The sequence below is a fragment of the Canis lupus genome, chromosome 2 (genome assembly GCF_011100685.1).
Source record: "Canis lupus familiaris isolate Mischka breed German Shepherd chromosome 2, alternate assembly UU_Cfam_GSD_1.0, whole genome shotgun sequence".
Taxonomy (NCBI): Eukaryota; Metazoa; Chordata; class Mammalia; order Carnivora; family Canidae; genus Canis; species Canis lupus.
In genome coordinates this window covers 15,763,973-15,783,270 of record NC_049223.1, presented here as the reverse complement: position 1 = coordinate 15,783,270, position 19,298 = coordinate 15,763,973, and the positions used below count along the sequence as shown (strand labels likewise).

Sequence of the window (19,298 nt, the reverse complement as noted above, 5' to 3'; positions counted from 1 at the left end):
ATAGTACAAAGCTACAGTAATCAAAACAGTATGGTATTGACACAGAGACAGAGATCTAGATCAATAGAACAGAATTAAGAGCCCAAAAATAAATCCATGCTTATATGGTCAATTAATCTATGATAAAAGAGGCAAGAATATACAAAGGAGAAAAGACCATCTCATCAATAAGTGACGCTGGGAAAACTGCACAGCTATATGTGAAAGAATGAAACTGGACCACTTCCTTACCATCACACATAAAAATTAACTCAAAATGGAATAAACGCCTAAATGTAAAACCTGAAACCATAAAACTCCTAGAACAAAACATAGGCAGTAATCTCTTAGACATTGGCCTTAGCAACACTTTTCTGGATTGTGTCCTCAGGCAAGGGAAACAAAAGTAAGAATAAACTATTGAAACTAGATCAATGCACAACGAAGGAAACCATCAATGCAATGTAAAGACAGAGGATCCCTGGGTGGCTCAGCAGTTTGGCACCTGCCTTCAGTCCAGGGTGTGATCCTGGAGTCCCAGGGTCGAGTCCCACATTGGGCTCCCTGCACGGAGCCTGCTTCTCCCTCTGCCTGCGTCTCTGCCTCTCTGTGTCTCTCATGAATAAATAAATAAAATCTTAAAAAAAAAAAAGAAATGTAAAGACAGCTTATTAAATGAGTGAAGATATATGCAAAGGATATATCTCATCAGTTCATATCCAAAATATATAAAGAATTCACACAACACCACCAAAAAACTACTAATCTGATTTTAAAATACGCAAAGGATCTGAACAGACATTTTCCAAAGAAGACATACAGACGGCCAATGGATACATGAAAAGATGCTCAACACCATTAATTATCAGGGAAACAGTAATCAAAACCACAAATAAGATACCACCTTACACCAGTCAGAATGGCTAGTATCAAAAAGATAAGTAATAGGCATTGGTGAAGATGTGGAGAAAAGAGAACACTCATGCACTGTTAGCAGGAATATAAATTGCTGCAGCCACTGTGGAAAACAGTATAGAGATTCCTCAAAATATTAAAAATAGAAATACCATATGATCCAGTAATTCTACTTCTGAGTACCCAAAGACAATAAAAACACTAATTCACTGCTGCATTATTTACAATAGCCAAGAAGCAACCTAAGTGTCCAGTGATAGAAGAGTGAATAAAGAAGATGTGGCATATAGAGAGAATGGAATACTACCCAGCCTTAAAAAAAAAAAAAAAAAATAGGGACGTCTTAGCAGCTCAGTGGTTGAGCTTCTTCCTTCGGCTCAGGGCGTGATCCAGGGGTCCAGGGATCAAGTCCTGCATTGGGCTCCCCACAGGAAGCCTGCCTCTCCCTCTGCCCTGTGTCTCTGCCTCCCTCCGCCTCCCTCCCTCCCTCCCTCTTTCTCGTGAATAGATAATCTTTAAAAAAATATAATAAATGAGGAAGGAAGGAAGGAAGGAAGGAAGGAAGGAAGGAAGGAAGGAAGGAAGGAAGGAAGGAAGAAAGAAGAAAGAAAGAAAGAAAGAAATCTTGTCATTCACAACATGGATGGACCTAGAGGGTATTGTGCTAAGTGAAATAAGTCAGAGAAAGACAAATACCATATGATTTCACTTACATGTGTAATCTAAGAAGCAAAACAAATGGATAAACAAAACAGACTTATAAATACAGAGAACGAACTTGTAGTTGCCGGGAAGGGAGGTGGTGGGTGAAATAGGTGAAGGCGATTAAGAAGTACAAGGTCGGGGATCCCTGGGTGGCGCAGCGGTTTGGCGCCTGCCTTTGGCCCAGGGCGCGATCCTGGAGACCCGGGATCGAATCCCACGTCGGGCTCCCGGTGCATGGAGCCTGCTTCTCCCTCTGCCTGTGTCTCTGCCTCTCTCTCTCTCTGTGACTGTCATAAATAAATAAAAATTAAAAAAAAAAAAAAAAAAAAAGAAGTACAAGGTCCCAGTTACAAAGTCACAGGGATGAACAGTACAGCACAGTAATAGTATCAGTGTAATACCTTTGACAGATGGTAACCACACTTACCATGGTATTACATAAACATACAGGATTCTCAAAGGATTATGTTGTACACCTGAAACTAACATCCTAAGTCAACTGTATTTCAATTTTAAAAATGTTATAAAAACATTGAATGTCACTCTTCTCATTTATTTAATTAGTTATTTTTCATAAAGACTTTTTTATGTTTTCATATAATGGGATTATCATTTTTAATGATTTAATACTCTAAAATTTATATTTAGAACCCCCCCAAAAAAAGTGAAATCAAAAATAATAAGAACAAATCTCCCAATTAAAGGTAAAACTAAAGATGGGAGGAAAAAAAAAACTAAAGATTAATTCCCTTTAAGGTCCTATAGGATAGAGAGATCACCATCTCTGTTATTCTCAATGTATCACTACAATGCTAGACAAATGCAGTAAATGAAGGAAATACAAAAGGTAATAAAAATTGGAAGGAAAACAACAGGCCATTATTTAAAAAATAAACTTCACAGAACATGGAAAAGATAAACCAGCTATTAAGATACAATAAAAATTTAACAAGATTGCCCCTAAAATACGTTTATATCAATACAGACATACGTACTCATAGAGAAAAAAAGTGAGAAAAGAGAAAAAAAGTCACAATAGAAACAAACCTGAAGTACCTATGAATGAATCTGACAAAGAAGACATAAGACAATAGTGGAGAAAAAAATTTTAATTCTATTGAAAAAACAACTCTCTTTGATACAGGTGTTAAAAACAAGAAAATAGGTCCAACATAGAGTTACTTATGCCAAGCCCCACATCACCAGAGACAATTCGTTTCAGCTCTCCCAGAAATGGAATAATAAACCAGTTCATTAGGAACTTACCTGAACTGCACGAATGAGGTAACCTGCCTGACATTAGACTCCTATCATCTAAAGGAAAGTGACCTTACCACAACCAATCCACTTATTTGCTAGTATAACTTCCTGATCCCACTCCCTTCTGCACACAAAAGTCTTTCATTTTACATAGCTCCTTCTCAGCTCCTTCTCAGATCTCCTTTCTATTTGCTAAATGGGTTACTGCCCAGCATGCATCCCAAATAAAGCCAATAAGATCAGTTGAGTTTCATTTTTTAACATATGGTTTAACCATGGTTATAGATCACCAGAGGAGGTTTTTAAAAATCCAATTGCTGGGTCTCCACTCCTTCTAGATTCTGATTCAGTTGATACGGGGTAAATTGGAGCAGATGGTTCTAAAATCTACCTAGTTAATGCTAATGTAAAAGCCAGGAATGATAATCACTGGTTTAAACACATCTGAAAAGAAAACAGGTGGGTCTCATACTTCTACATGCCAATCACTATAAACAGGTTGTAGTAATAAAATTGAAAATAAAAACAAAAACCACTGTGGAAGTAGAACAGGAGACAGATTGTACAAACATATCTTCGTTAACTAAGAATGGACAAACATTTCCTACACAAAACCTAGATGGTGAAAAAAATGGATCTAACTATAACAAAATTAAAGATTCTGCTCAATAAAAGATTTCAAGAAGAAACCCAATAAATGGGTGTAAAAAAAAAAAACCTAAGAAGATATTTGCAGCCTATAAAACCCAACAGATTAACACCCAGAATATACAAAAGAATTCTTGTAAATTAGGGTAGAAAAGCAGGAAGGGAGATACAAAAATCTAATAGAAAAAAGAGGCAAAGAATATGTACATGCAAATGTATACATCACAAAAGGGGACCTCACACAGCTGAAAGTATATGACAGGATACTGGACTGCATTAGTAATCAGAGAATTGCAAATCCGAACAGTAAATGTATCACTTTGTGCCCAATTCGCTCCATCTGTTGCATCAGATGAAAAAATTATAAGGTCAGAAAATATCAAGTGCTAGCGAGAATGTGGGGGAAGGACACCTGGCACCAGGGCGAACTGGCACAACCATTCCAGATAGTAATCGGGCAGAAATGAAGTTACGGACAAGCCCCAGAGAGGGTGCAATGCCAGGCGGGGGAGAAACAAGAATGGAATAGGGGAGGAAGGAGAAATATGTAAGGAAATAAGCTGAGAGGCTTCCATGGACCGCTGCCACATAATGACGGCGGACCACGAAGGGGACGTGAACTCCAGCCTGTGCACCTGACGCCGGAGGGAGGCCCTGCCACACACAGTGCTTCATGGAACCAGCAGATGCTAGTCCCTGGATGCTTGAACCTGGCTCTTACAGAGTCTGCATTCCAGCGGAGGAAACAATAAAAAGGGAACAACACTAACTTTTTGGAGGCTTGCCAGACAGAGGCGGGCTCTCAGAGACCCCCAGAAAGAAAATGAATCAGGCATGTGGCAAACGGAGGGGAACAATCTCCCAGAACTACATTCAGGGTCTTCAAACACTGTCACCATTCGACAGGTGAGACTATTTTCTAAAGCTACCTCACAGGTATTGACTGTAATTGAACTCCCAGCAACAACCTTTAAAATTCCTGTTATATGAAGGGTGGACTACTGTGATTATCCTAAAACCAACATATTTTAACCAAAGAAACCTTTTAGGAGGAGAAAAAAAAAAAAAGACACACCACCAATGTTAATATTCCACATCTCTTAAAAATGTTTCTGGAAAATCACTAGATCCACAAATGTTTCCTTCATTTGTTAAATAGAAATGGAGTTCTCCTCTATTTTTCCACAGCACAGTGCTAGGAAATGAGGATAAATATAAAAGTTTCTGGGGGTGCCTGGGTGGCTCAGTGCATTAAGCGTCTGCCTTCAGCTGGAGTCACAATCTCAGGGTCCTGGGATTGAGCCCTGCATCAGGCTCCCTGCTCAGCGGGGAGTCTGCTTCTCCCTCTGCCTCTGCCCCTCTGCTTGTCTGCGGCGCACTCTCTCTCACACACAGGCACAAACACAAATAAATAAAATCTTTAAAAAAAGGTTTTTTAATTCAAAGTTTCTATCCTTAAGGAGCATACCTCAACTTTATAAGATACAGGATTCTATTTACTTTATATCCTTGATTTTTTTTTTTAGGATTAAAAGCCAACATTTATTATATTTTGCCACCTCGCAGACACTATTCTATAGGTTTTAAACACATTTCAGTTCATTTAATATTCGCCACACGATACTGTATTTCTACTTTAGAACAGAGGAAATAAAGGTGACGGTGACTGAGCAAGGATTCAAATACAGATCTTTCAAACTTCAAAGCCTGTTTTCTTAACCACTATGCTTCTATTCCCCCGGCACCTTCTCCATGGTTTTCAGAGTGTGATCCCTGGGCCAGAGCATCAACACTTGCAGCTTAACAGAAAGGCAGGGACACCTGGATGGTTCAGTGGTTAAGTGTCGGCCTTCAGCTCAGTTCATGATCCTGGGGTCCAGGGATCAAGTCCCGAATCAGGCTCCCCGCAGGAAGCCTGCTTGTCCCTCTGCCTATGTCTCTGCCTCTGTGTCTCTCTCACGAATAAATAAAATCTTTAAAAAAAAAAAAAAAAAGGCACACTCTCAGGGCTCACCCACAGACCCACTAAATCAAACTGTAAAAGTAGAGGCAGCTACCTAAGTTTTAACAAGCCCTCCTGGTGAGCTGGAGGCACGCAAAGGCTTGAGAACCACGGGTCTGGTTTTCACACTTAATGTATGTATTTAGTTAAACAGGACATGATCACTGTTTTTCGAAATTTCACAATGTAAACTTTTGGTCCGATTTAAAATGATTCTAAATAAATCAAAATAATATTCATTCATTTTCTCAAGACACAGAGACTCCTTTCCCAACCTGACAAAATGTTCTGTCTATACCCTGATTCAACCATCTAAAAAAAAGTCTACTCTGAGGGGCCTTACTAGGAACTAGATTTTAAATTCCAAACATGAAAAAAGCACAGAGGTCCAAAGAGAATCTTCAGAAGTTGAATCAGAAGCCATATTAGGAAGAGGACAAAAATGTTTTGGGTATCAGTAGCAGAAGCTTGAAAAATCTTGGTCCAAAGCCCCACAAGCCTTTTTATCCTTGGCTCAACTCCAAATTTTTTCAATACCCCTTCAACAAACTTCCAATTGCAAAAAAAAGAAAAAAAGGAAAATGTTATAACCTTCAGAAATATTTGTTAAATAAACATATACTGGCACCGTCTTCCAAATATGCTTTATCATGAGTCAAGTTAATCAGATACACTAGTGCATACATATACTAATCCAAAAACTGCTCACATCATCCCAGCCCCTTGCCTAGACCACCCTTTATGGCATCCTATCTGAATGCCATACCTAGAACAGGAGCCTCCTTTCCTATCCCAACTCAAGTCTTCAACTTGAATAACAGAACTCCATGTGTACTTAAATTTGCCTATTAACACCTTTTTTTTTAAGGTAGTGGAAGACAGTTTCAGAAGTGTGTATGGACTCAAGCACCTACCATAATTTGAGAACCTGCTATGGTGCCAAATAATTCTTTTAAGCTATTCACTTGCATACTCAAATTATTAATTTTATAAAGCTCAGGATTCTTATTTTAAAAATTAAAAACTGAAGACTAAAGAGTTAACTTGCCCAACTCTGTACCATGGGATAGCTAGAAACCTGACTTAAGGGACACCTGGGTGGCTCAGTAGTTGAGCATCTGCCTTCAGCTCAGGGTGTGATCCCAGGGTCCCGGGATCGAATCCCACATCAGGCTCCCTGAAGGGAACCTGCTTCTCCCTCTGCCTCTCTGTGCCTCTCATTAATAAAAAATAAATAAAATCTTGAAAAAGAAACCTGACTTGAGATGCATATTGACTTGATTCAAGTTGTCAATGGTGCAAACTGCTCTGAGAAGGCCCCAATCAGGCAGTTTTTAATCTGCCTGGTTACTTAACAATCATCCACCTTTCCATGCCCAAGCTCACCCAAGGATTGGCAGCACTGGCAAGAACTACCCTCCCAGAAGAAAACTGATTTTCCCTCTCCCAAAGCACCATCAAACCCCCCCCCCCCCCCCCGGAGAACAACAGCTGTTTCCAAGAAACAAATTACCAAGGCCCTTCTCACAGAGTTCACTGGAACTGAAACACACTCACACCAACTGCCTTCACACCTTCCCATTTAAATTCTTTTCCTGCCTTTTAAAGGCCCAAAGATTTCTGTAAAAATCTCCCAAAATGCAATCATCCCAACGAGTCCTAATTCCTCCACCAACATTGCTATTTCTATACCTAAATCTGGTATTTCTTATGAAAGTAACAGCTATGTCTTCTCATTCCCCTTCTGTAACCATCAATAACAGCAATTAATCAGTAACAAACAAGCCTGCTAGCTCTTACAATCAGAGGGAGGATGCTCCCCTCTCCTTTAATAGTAAGCTGATAATAATGTTCTCCTAAATAGATTATGCGAGCATTCAAGAAAGGAAAAAACAAAAAACAAAACTTTGTTACATGCCTGGAGAAAAAAAAAATGTATAACTTAAGTATTCGGTCATATTCAAGATTTGAGTAATCTTGTTATTTGTACCCACTTGATTCTACTTCTTCTAAGGAATCAGCGATCAATGAAAGCAAAACATGAAACTATGCTCAAATAGCTCATAGTTCACATAAGATTTAAACACAGCCGTTTTTTAAAAAACCTCCAAGTGTACATAAATAAGGACCAAAAATCCACACTCTGGTGTGGGTTCCTGATCACAGAGAGAATCGGCTTTTTAAAAGATATTTCTAAAATTCCTAATAGTGTCCTTCACTTTAAATTAAACTGTTGTTTCCTTCCAAGTAATCTTACTTAATGAAACTAACAAATCACTTATTGCAATTCTGTCTGACTTGTAATCACAACAGAAACTGTTACAATACATCTGTATCTTAGTGAAATGCTTATAATAAGGGGTGGGTGGGGAATCTGACTGAACTCTCTATTGAGCAGCACCCAGTGCACCACCTAGTGGAGGTTGTGTAACTTTGTAATTAATATTCTTTTAAAGGACAGAAACCCTAGGTAAGAGTACAACAAATACTATACAAATAGCCTAAATCTCTTTCCAGTCCCCCACATTGCAAGAGGGCTGTGTTCATAAGAAGAGTAGAGTCATTTCCTGTGCAAACTAATAGATCGATAAGGGTTTCTTAATGGAAATCTTTGGGCACTAGAAATTTTGACAGGAGAGTAAAAATTAAGACATTGATGCAAAAACAAATAAATCAGAGACAGACTGTCAGGGCTTGTGGAAGCAGAACCTTATATCCTAGAAGAATAAGTTATGTCAAAATGGGCATGTTACAGGCCACAGATGCATCTGCCAGGCAAAGGGACTACTTAAAGATTACAACAGTTCCATTCACTAACTCATAAGACAGTTTCAAGTTCCTGATGATTAATAAGTGTAACATAACCTAGCAATTGTCCAGCATTCCCCAAGCCTTGACACTATTTGAGAGGTTCTTCCCAACTATCCATCTAAGCCTACTCTCCATTAACCCCCAAACTCCCTTGCTTGCACTATTCTAATCGAAGAATAAATGATTTTTATTTTCAACTTTTCTCCTAAATTTATAGTTGACTTTCCACAAAAGAAGTTGTAAGTCATGACCAGAATGCATCACGCTTCATTTTTATTTGCCTTATGCATAGTATTTCTAATCAACTCAGAAAACAGTACTGCAGTCCACTGCTAAGTTACAGATGCAAGCATAAATAAGATACGGTTCTCCCATTTGGAAAACTTCCCAAAATTTAAAATAGAGATTTTCACATAGCACCACTACGAATTTGTTTTGTTTTGCCTGTGTGAAAAATTACCTTTCTGGTGTGATTTAAACTATCTCAGCAACCTCGAGGAGGAAAAAACAAAAAACAAAAACCTAAGAGTCGCTATTTTTTTTTACTTGGAAATAAGCATCTCCATCTGTGACTTTTGTACCATGTGATCAATACAGAAGCTTGCCTGATGGTGGGAACCTTAGGAGATCCGAGATTAAATCCATTATGAGTATAAAATAAGGTAGGAGTCGAGGGACCTGGGCAGAATTCTCTTCATCTCTAGGGGCTTCCACTTTATATATTTGTAAAATGGGCATGATATTCACTACCTGCCTCCCAAGAAAAGGAGTAAATGGAAATACAGGTATCTCCCGTTTTTCACAAGTTCGTGTTGCACTACTTTGCTTATGCGACAGACCTTAGAATCTGTTTTCACTAACTGAAAGAAACCCAAAGAGGTTTATTTTGCATCAGCTGGTATAGAGGCTGCACACACCCGGAACAGCAAGAGTGGCGGTGCCAAGCTCCTTCCTTGAGAACACTCAGCATCTCAGCATCAAGCCGCAGCAGCCTTGACCTGTGTCTGAGCATCTGCGCTGTATCTTGACTTATTTTATGCGTCCATCAGCAAAATGTGTCCTAAGGTATCAGAAAAGCCTAAGAGGTTTTTTGGGAATCTGGAACACTAAAAAAATTACTAAAAAAATTTTCCCGTATACATTAATAGTGAGTGGGGGTTTTTTGTTTGTTTGTTTTTATTTTTTTATTTTTTATTTTATTTTTTGCTTCACAGCAGTTCCGTTAAGAAAAGATTTCATAGGAACGCTCTATTTTCACATAGCAGGGAAAACCTGTACTGGTTTGTAGAAGCCGAGTGCACCCAGAAGGAGAGAACACTGCTCCAAGAGTTCTCACTGTGCCATCACTGCTGAAACCCGGTGACCTTCACCATTTCCCTGGTTAACAAATAGTGAATGGGGAAGAAAACGGTACTCAGCAAGTCAAAGAAAAGGTAAGGCCAATTCGAGGTGCAAATCAGTAATTGCCTGGCCTGTCTGCAAAGTACTACCACATGAGTACCAAGCAGGTGCATCCCCCAAACCTAAAACCCGGAGACTGTTTTTAGAGAAGCTTTTTTTTTTTAATTATTAGTTGAATGCTAATATTTTTAGAAATTAGAAGAAAAAAGATTCACGATTGTACTCCCCTCCATGACAGAGTGACAGAAACAAGGTTCCACCCCCACGGTCCCTCCACACCTGCGCAGGCATTCCTCATCCACATTCCTCCCCCTCACCCCAGCGCTCGGTTCCCCGCTGGAGCCCAGACAAAGGTGACTCACGCTGCTAGGTCTACTTGTCACTGAAGGAAAAGTCCCCAAACTAGTTCACGTTAAAGACTGCTCCTTGGTTTTAAAAATAATAAATAGTAAGTACAGTGTGATGATGTGTAAATGGCACTGCAATGCGCCTGCCTCCGGAAAATATGTAACGATACCCAAGACACCTTTCTGGCTTTAGAAAGGAAAAAAAAAAAAAAAGAAGAAGAAGGGGCACTCAGCTTATCGCTACTTATCAGCAGGTCCTTTTCCCTCGCGAGCCCGACTGGCTCAACTCCGCAGTCGTGCTCCACCTGCACGTCCTCGCGCCCCCGGCTGGCCCAGCCGCCCGCCGCCCAGTCCCCCGCGGTCCCGCCCGCAGCGCCCCCACCCCTCCCCCCGGCCCCCCGCCCGGCCCCGCCCCCACCTCCCCGCAAGGTGTCGCCGCCGCCGCCGCCGCCGCCGACTCCCGGGCGGAAGCGTCTCGAGGCCGGCGGGAGGCTCCCGGGGACGGGGACGCGGCCCGGCCCTGAGGGAGCAGCCGGGGAAAAGCCCCCAGCGCCCGCGCCGCACCGGGGCCCCGACAGGCGCTGCAGCCCCGGCGCCCCGTTACCTGCTCCGGGCAGCCGTGGCCCGCGGGAGGCGCGACCGCTCCGGCCCCTGCGGCCCCGGCTCGGGAGGCGAAGAGGCAGCAACCGCAGCCGCGGCGGAGGACGATCGGCAGCCAGCGGGCTCGGCACCGCCTCGGCGGGCGCAGGACGCACGAGCCCGGCGGGAGCCCGGCCCCCACCTCCAGGGCCGGGAGTAACCGACTCGGCCCCCTCCCGCGGCGGGGCGGGGCCGCGGCCGGAGGGGCGGGGCGAGGAGGGGCCGCTCCGCCCGCGGGGCGGGAGCTCCGCGGACGCTTCGTAAAAGGCGCCTGCTGATAGGCTGCGATAGAGGGCAGCCTCGCCAGAGGAGCTCCCTCGTTGGTCGATAGGAGAAAACAAAGCAGGACTCCGATTGGTCGGAACGCTGTAGCTCCTCCCCCTCGCCCGTCAATCATCGGAAGCTCCGCCCCGCCGCTCTGCTCCCAGGTGGCTGAGGAACCGGCTGCTTTACAGACCTGCAGCCTCCCCGAAGCGCGGAGCCCCCGTACCTGGGTTTCTTTGCCAGATGGGAGCGATTCTTTCTCGTCTGAACATGATGAATAACAGCTAGTCTTTAACATCGCTTAGCTTTAGAGAGGACTCCTGGGTATTTTTTAAATGCTGCATAAATTCAGAGGGAAATTGTCCTGCGCAGAGAAAAGGCATAAAATGTTTTCACTCTTGGCAAAATGATGCGTAACTTTTTTTTTTTCTTTTTCTCGTTTTACTCTGTAGTCCATATGAGACATTCGTTACTTAGAATGCACCATGCTGTAAACAGATCTATGGGAAAACTCCCTGACAAGAAGAACTTAGAATCCAAACGACTAAATAAATAAAGCATTAACAAAAGCCAAAACCAAAAAGGGCAGCATACGGAAAGAAATTCAGGAGATACAAATTGGAAAACTCAGCTAATAATGCAGGAATTATACGAAAGGAATGTGACAGAATTTCAAGATGTGACTTAGACTTTGAAAGTTGAGATACGTAATCTGAACTCTCAGACCACAGTAGGCAAGCCCTGTGTTATCCTAGCCAGTTTAGAAGGGAGTGAACCCTAACTCACCTGGGAACCACAGTCCCTTAACTCTGGCTGCCTTACTATTCTATTTGCTCTTCTTGTCATTGCCATGAGATTCTGAAATAGGCTGTTAGAAATAAAGCACTTCACCCCCAACGACTTCATAAATTATATAGTAGCAGGAAAAAAAAGGAAATTGACAAAAATCAAACCTAAAGAATGAAAAGAAAGTTAAGATAAATATGACCTCGAAAAGAAGGATAAAAAACTCAATAGAAAGAATAGAACAAATCCTCGTTTTTTCTTGAGAAGAAGGTAAAACTCTTTGGAGGACAGTAACTTTGTTACCTAACACATTTTTTATAGAATCCTTGTAATAGATGGAATTCTAAATGATAGTCTGAAAATATGTGTCCCAATATACTCTGAGCAAGCATCTTAATGTTGAGATCTAATTATGTTTAAGTGTGTAAGGAAAAATAAAAAACTTAGCACTCTCTACTATGAACAAATTGGAAAGAAAACACTCCAAAAGTTTTTTTTCACAATAATACCTGAAATTCCACCACTGACATTCTTTCTTTGGGATTAGATCATTTATAACAAAAATTTTTCTTGTATTCATTTACTCAACAAACATGTAATAACTTTAATCTTCAAATTCTAGTTCCTTCAATGAACTGGGCGTCCTACTAAGTATTGTCTTGAACAAGACAGACTGGAAGCTATTTATCAGTAAAAGAAGGATAATGAACCAGTAAACAGATAAATTTACAGAAAGGAATAAAGAAGAAGAAAGAAGAGTGACCTGAAGGATGAAAGCAATTCTTGAATTTGAGAAAGGAGAGAGAACCATTCTAAGATCTGAGCTGCCACTTAAATCAGAAAACACCAGCTATGCAAAATTTGAGGGCAGTGGCATTGCTAGCAAACAGCGAGAGCCAAGACCCTGAAGGAGGAAGAAAAGTGATGCTGTTGGAACAGAGAGACCAGTGTGGCTAGACTGGCACAGACAGGGAGTGGTGGCAGGCAGGTGAAAGGAGGCAGGGCCCTGTAGGCAGTGGTGGGAAGTTTATAGTTTATGATATGATTCCTGACCAGGTAACACTAAGTTACTAATGTCAGGATAACATCATCCTTTTTTTTTTCCTTTTTCAGAGTCGCCAAAGAAGTGGGCATTCGTTCACTGAGCCAGTCTCTCAGGCATAGATCTTAGAAGAACCGATACTTTTCCAGGATCTGCTAGATGTGGGGGTATAATAATGAGAATGACACAGACCCAGGTGGATCTACAGACTGTTACTGCACAGATGATGGGGAAACCAGGGTGCTATGGGAACACGATCTGGAAGCAGCCAAGGAAATCATTCTGAAGGAAAGGAGGGATCACTGAATCAGAATCAGTAGGAGTCGCCCCTGTGAAAGGCTACCAGGTTCCAGATCCAGGAGCAACAACAGAGGAACATGGGATCACAATCTGGAAGATGGAAATCTAACGCAAAGCCTTATAAACCCATTGCATTAAAAAAAAAAAATCAACTTTCCCCACATCCAGTTAGAAACCGCATTTTGAAAGCATAAGAGCTGAGCAAAGTAGAAGACACAGACTGATGATTGTTTCACATCATCATTACCTTTGTTTCTTAAAACTCATTAAAAAGAGTGTACATTCCCTTTTAACTATGACATCCCATTTAGGACTGTAATGAGTTAACAGTTTTAATCCTATTTGGCCAGAATTAGGGCAGAGCTGAAGCCCTTGGAGTTAGAGATGTGTTCTACTAGTTCCAGCCTCTTCCCCTGCTTATAGGCATGCGTTTCTCCTTACTGATTGAGCTCACACCATTTGCTATAAGACACCTAGAAGAAGAAAGCCAGCCCTGCCGTGGAGGGGCAAGTAGGGGAAATGCGGAATGTGAAAGTATCTCTGTGTATCCAGCTGGTGGATGAATCACAAGATGTAGCAACTGACTAAATTAAAAGTTAAATAAGAAATGTAACCACCGAAATGTATGGCACATTGTCCCCAAGAAGGCTGGGAGTCAGGAAATGAGAGACAAGAGGAATTTGGCTACAGTTGCCACTGTCTTCAAAACTGCCTCTCTCTACTCTCCCGTTTTTCTCTGGAAAAGAGCTTTCCCAGCTCCTAAGTCCAGGAGACAAAGAGTAGAGCTACCCCAGTGCTCTCTGACCCCCGACTAAATCACCCACCTTGACCCAATCCCAATTCTGTGGAGAGAAAATACTAGTGGCCTAGGCCGGCCTCTCCCTGTTCTATCCCACTGTCTGTGACAAGGGACGTGATGGGAGTCAGGAGGGTGGAGGGCACCCACCTGGCTCCCAGGGCCCATCTCTGTTCATGGGCAGAGATTTCCCAGAGAAAGGGCACCGGAGCAATTGCCAAAGAGGCATGCATCCTGCCCCACCACGTTTTCTGTAGTCCGTCAGTGGGGCTCCAAATTCTGTACAACCTTTGCCTGTCCTCTCACACAAAGATGGAGGCCCAGAGGCCAAGGCCAAAGTCTTCAACGATGACTGCCAGCTTTCTTGACCCTCTTTATTCTAGTCGGCTTCCAGACACTAAGTACCCTTGTCTCTTCCAGTTTCAAGCTGCCATTCCCATTTAAGTCTTCTACTAATTCCCTAATTTTCCTGTGTGGTGCATCCCTATTGACATCAATGTCTTTAAAGAGCAAAAGCACTTGCCAAGTTGGTGAATATCCCTGAGCACTGTTCTCAGTGCAGCTGGGACCAGTATGTAGAAGAAAGCAGGATGGGCGAGGCAGATGCAAGCAGAAGGCAAACCTCTACCTCCCCCTGTTCCTTCCACACGTATTCAGAAGAAAGTGCGGGTGTTCCCATAACTTTTCTGAAGCCCTTTAGGTAATAAAAATCCTTTCATCAGGTAGGCCATAAAACACAGTTTGAATTCAGAAATTGTAATGTGAATGCCAATACACTTTGATCACTGCTTCAAGCTTCATTCAGAGCTGGGCTTTCCCTGAGGTCCCCCAGCTAGGGTCCCACACAGGCAGGCTGGGTCCTCCCAGCAAAGGGAGAGGGAACCTCCTCCAAATCCATAACATAGGGAGAAAAGAGAATTCAGAGGATACCAAATTCATGCTCAACTGTTCCTGCTGCAAGGAGATTGCTCCGGGCCTGGCCAAGAACAAAACAGAGCATTTGGTCTCTTGATGCTTTCTAACAATTTTAGAGACCTAATCTTGAAACGTACAACTGTGCATCTCCTGTTCTGGTCAACGCAGTTTTCTATGCCACTTTATCCTCTTATCCTCTTAGTTTCTGGTTCCCTGAAGGCTACTTTCGACAAATTCACCTGTGGATCACCTCTGCCTCTGTTCCTCTTGGGCAGGATTTACACATCTCCAGCACAACCCTCTCTCACCAAACAGCTCTCCCCAGGGTCCTCAAGAAACAATTACACACGCTTTGCTCCCAGCAATACTGAAGCGCACCTGACTCTCAGAGCATGTGGGCCTTGAGTATTCTCTGTCCTCCTTCCCTGCTCTCTTGCTCTCTCTGAACTGCTGCCATAAACCAATACTTTCAACCTCTCAATTTTAGATCTCTCAGGCCAAAGTCAGATATACTCTAAAAACCAGAAAACAGGGATGCCTGGGTGGCTCAGTGGTTGAGTGTCTGCCTTCTGCTCAGCTTGTGATCCCAGGGTCCTGGGAGTGAGTCTCCCACTGGGCTTCCTGCAGGGAGCCTGCTCCTCTCTCTGCCTGTGTCTCTGCCTCTCTCTCTCCATGTCTCTCATGAATAAATAAATAAAACTTTACAAAATTAAAATAATAACCAGAGAACATATCACTTTGCCCTTGTGGTCCTGCTGATGACCCCAGGGAGGTCAGTGGGTAAGGCCTTCGACCAGAGGTTTGATGGAACACAGCATGGCTTTCTTTGAAGAAAACTTCCTCACAGATCCTTCCTAAACCCCTCTTCTGCTGCCCTTTTATGATCCTATTTTTAGTGAGGGATTTTTAAGAGTCAACAAGGAGCTAAGACATTTCCTTTGAGATCTGCCTCTGGCTCTGGCAGTGTTGGAATTTTACATCCGTTGTCTCCTGGCTGCCTCAATAAAACTTGACTTTGACATCTTGGCATACCAGTGTGAACCTGCAAAAACTGCTTTGGTTCACCAACACCTAGGACATAGGGCTAAGAAAACTTGTTCTCTAAAATCAGAGACTGTTGGAAATTCAGTTGAGTATCAAGGAGAATGGACCTCCTGCCACCACCACCACCTGCCAGGATGATAGGAGCCTGTGGGTCACTTTGCTACGAAGAAGCAGCCTTGATTTCCAGCCCAGGTGCCGACCCTCTGTAAAGGATTCCCCTTGAATCTAAGGAAAGAGGACTCCAAGTTTTGGCTTTCAGCACCGACCTGATGTTTGTAAAAATATTACCAAATATTTATAAAATATTACTTACAGCCTTGCTCTGCTCTGAGACCATCATATCACTCATTTAAATCTTACCTAAATTCCACCCTACCTGCACACCCTACAATAACCTTGACTCCTTTGTTCAGTGAGGGCCTCAGTGGGTCCGTTGGATCCCTCTCCCTTGCTACAAGTTCATCAACCTCACTGAGTTAGACTTTGGCTTCGTCTCTGGCAGTGTGTGACTGTAATGATCAGTTCTTCCCAGATCAACTTACCAGCTCTCACTTTCCCAGGTTCTGTCTTCATGTCTGCATCTCCTTTTACTTTGTACCAGGTCACACAACCTCATCGCCAGCAGTGAACTATCCCCAGAGTCATCCAGAACCTGCAGCTACAATTATGTTACACTAAAAAAAAAAACATATACGGGGTGCCTGGGTACCTCAGTCAGTGAAGCATCTGACTTTTTTATTTTTAGATTTTATTTATTTACTCATGAGAGACATACAGAGAGAGGCAGAGACAGAGACAGAGGCAGAGGGAGAAGCAGGCTCCCTGCAGGGAGCCCGATGTGGGACTTGATCCCAGGACCCTGGGATCATAACCTGAGCCGAAGGCAGACGCTCAACCACTGAGTCACCCAGGTTCCCCTCACCTTTTTTTGTCTCCCTCTCTGATTTCATCTTGTTTTTTCCCTTTCGTCCCCGCCTCAGGTCATGACCTCAGTGTCCTGGGATTAAGCCCCACATCGGGCTCCTCATTCAGCAGGGAGTCTGCTTGAGGATTTCTCTCCCTCTCTCTCTCTCTGTGCCTCCCCTAACTCATGCATATGTTCTTTCTCAAATAAATCTTTATTAAAAACCCATAAACATATGTGTATGTGGGAATAATAACATCCATAGATGCTAGCAAAAGGAGATATTATTAAAGGATATTAAAAATACCTGAAGAGCCTTTTCAAATTACATGAGCCCTGAGAAACTAATACAATCCTTCCTGCTGTTCTCTCCCCCACACATACATAATTGACTAATTCATTACAGCAGTGAGCCTGTTAACGAGGGTAGAGCGCCTTCGGGTATGTTTATGGGAGAAAGTTAAAAAACTCTGCCTTCGTCCTCCCTAATCTGATAGGCCCTTAATCAAAATGCTAAGTCTATAAATTTGGGGCAATATTTTGTCTCTTAGCTAAAAATAACCAGCTTGATTGCTTATAAGTGAAAGGAAAGAAACTCGTCATCCCCATGATAAGAGGGGCATTGTCTGCTCATCCCCCAAGGTACCCCCAGTAGCATCACCGGGTCTGGCACATCATAAGCACCCACTGAACACTTGCTGCCCTAAGAAATTCGGAACTCATTTTAAAATGGGAGAGTTTTGATACACCCATTGTACCGAGGCAAGAAACATTCATCTAAACTATTAGCAGTGACTGTGCTCTATTCTATTCATATTTTTTTGGCAATGCTTCAAGATCAGTTTCTGATGCAATCAGCAGTTGGCTGCTCCCTCAAGGACTTCTGTGTATAAACTGAGAGCCTTTTAATAACTCTGAGGAGAAGGGGGTGAGGAGTGACAACAGGATCAGTATGTGGGCCACGGCATAGTATAATCCCACGTATTAGAGGAAAACAATCAAGGACCCCTGGAATGATGGCATTCTGATAATAGCTTATCATTAGGCTGATTATGAGACACGCTGGTGTGCTTGCCTTGGGAGACTCAGCCTGTTTGTGATCTATCCTCCGGTTGCTTAAACCTGATATGGCCTGTAACATATCTGATGCTCCAGTTGTAGATATAAGGAAAGATACAGCTATAGATAGGTAGACACGAATCACTTAAAGTTTCTCACACTGAACCAAGTAAACCTCCAACCTCCCATGTGTCCATGTCTGGAACACAGTCACTCTGAAGGAGTCAGAGTAGATGTAAAACATTCTTCGTATCTCTAACATTTGAAATTAGGATAAGAAAACGATTTTTTAAATTGCGTTTAGCATTTTAAAAAAAAGATCAAAGATCTCTCTGCCATTGTTATACAAGGAGAAGATCACAACTACCAAAAAAATCCATCTTGTCACTATGTAGCCACTTTCATTGTGCAAGAATAGACCCAAAGAACAAAAAATATCTTCACTCTGTAACACTTATGATCCAAGTAAGCATTTTGCATTTGGAAAGCAAGACATCCATACAAACTTTGAGAAAAAATACTCTTCTGCTGAAATGAGTTATTCACAACTTATATTTAATTAATCTCAGTCATCTCTGTACTTAGCTTGTTGAGCTCACAAGGGAACATCACAAGCAAAATTGCTCTCGTGCTACTTAGCTTCCCCAGAAACTACACCATCGTTCATTAATCAATGCTGACCTGGAAAGCAGAAGCTCCCTCCTCTCACCACTTAAAAACTGAGTAACTCTTCGTGTGCATAGAAGATTAAGAAACGGGATGCCTGTATGGCTCAGCATTTGAGCGTCTGCCTTTGGCTCAGGGTGTGATCCCAGGTCTGGGGATGGAGTCCCACCTCAGGCTTCCCGCATGGAGCCTGCTCCTCCCTCTGCTGGTCTCTCTCTCTCTCTCTCTCATAAATAAATAAATAAATAAATAAATAAATAAATAAATAAATAAATAAATAAATTTTTAAAAAAGGATTAAAAAACATGAAAAAGAAAAGCAATTGTGAGATAAAAAGCCATACAAGCTGCAGCAGAAGAAAAAAAAATTGAGAATGTGTGAACACAGGGTGTTTCAGCGTTCAGGGCCATTGCCAACAAAGACAGGACTTAGGAAATCGGACTCTCTTGCTTCATTGCCTCTATTTTCTTAACTTTCCATGACTGTACCTTTATCAAAAAATTCCTCACTCCCTGGCATATGAGCAGAGAATAAAGGAACTCAACAAATAAGTCTCTGATTCATAGAAGTTTAAATTAAAAACTGAAGCCATGTAACCAAATTACAAGAGAAACATAATAATGATGAATTTAAGAGAGCAAGATATGTATAAGATAGCTGAAAAATTGACTAAAGAGGTTAATATCCTTACAGAGAAGACTGCTAAATGATATTCATAACTTAAAGTCTCTGTGAATAACTGAATAACTTTTTTAAATTTCTGTAAACAGCTTCTGTGCTATTAAGAATGGTGAGTTCCCATTAACAAATGGCAC

The 19,298-nt window shown here is 42.2% G+C and overlaps 1 protein-coding gene and 1 long non-coding RNA gene across 6 annotated transcripts in view; both read right to left on the bottom strand.

The window, feature by feature from the left end:
- Window positions 1–10,835, bottom strand: part of LOC119876056 — a 107,008-nt gene extending 96,173 nt beyond the window's left edge. The window contains exon 1 of the long non-coding RNA XR_005355246.1: window positions 10,673–10,835. This is a non-coding gene — a long non-coding RNA (uncharacterized LOC119876056). The remainder of the gene's footprint in view (window positions 1–10,672) is intronic.
- The window catches only part of MPP7 (membrane palmitoylated protein 7), a 681,753-nt gene that overhangs the window by 295,662 nt on the left and 366,793 nt on the right, over window positions 1–19,298 (bottom strand). The gene's annotated exons all lie outside the window — the stretch shown is intronic.